This window comes from Myotis nattereri, assembly GCF_964212035.1.
Source record: "Myotis nattereri genome assembly, chromosome: 12".
NCBI lineage: Eukaryota > Metazoa > Chordata > Mammalia > Chiroptera > Vespertilionidae > Myotis > Myotis nattereri.
The window spans coordinates 34,433,289-34,434,224 of NC_138087.1; positions in this window are offsets into that span (position 1 = coordinate 34,433,289).

A 936-nucleotide genomic window follows, 5' to 3' on the forward strand; every position below is an offset into this window, starting at 1 on the left:
TGCCTTATGCACTACCATGGTAAATCAGGATTTTTTTACACTTTAATTTTTGCATGGTCTGAAATTTAAGTGGTCCTGACTTTATCAGGTTACTGCAGTTATCTAATGAGCATCATTACTGTAGATGGGAGGAATAAGATGGGTCCAGTGAATCTCTGGGGGTCATGCACAGTTCCCCTTCCCTTCATTGTATAGCTGCAACCCAATTTCCTCTTAGTCATTGGGATCAGTCATCCCAATTCTATCACTATGAGGAACCAAAATAATCAGGGGCAATTTCAGCTTTCAATTCAATAGAACCATGGCTGTGTCCTCAAGTGGTAGCATTTCTTTCCTTTGAACTAGGACTTCCAAAAATGATAAACCCAAGGTTGTAAAAGAAGTGTGCTGGATATTTTCCATTTGTCCTGTCAGTCTTTGTCCCTAGGAGGCTTGCCTCTATAGACTGCACCCACCTGTCTCCTTCTTTCTCTGGCTTCCTGTCCATCCTCAACATTAAATCTATTCTGCCAGTAGAAAAGCCCTTAAAAATGTTTATAAGGATTATATGTTTAAGTGACAACCTCTCACAAGATACATTCTCTTTCTGGAACAGATCCAACAGTGGTGGTTGATACCATTTCTAGAGAATAACAGTAAAACAGCTCATTAAAGTCTATCGAGGCTTAGCAGGGCACAGGAGCATGGATTCTCATGTACTGACAAAGTTCACTTGAAGCTTTTAAGTGAGACTGTCACTCTGCGTCCTCTGCCTCCCCTCAAAATCTGACAGCTCAGTCTCTGGGGTTTTGAATTTGCCTCCTCAACCTGCCCCTTCCAGGTGCCAAGTGTAGAACACAGCAGGCCTAGGTCGGGCGCGCGGGCCCTTTAAAGAAGGCAAGGGCTGCGCTGACTGGCTGAGGGGTTGGAAGCCACTGTCACGGCTAGCCAATCCGC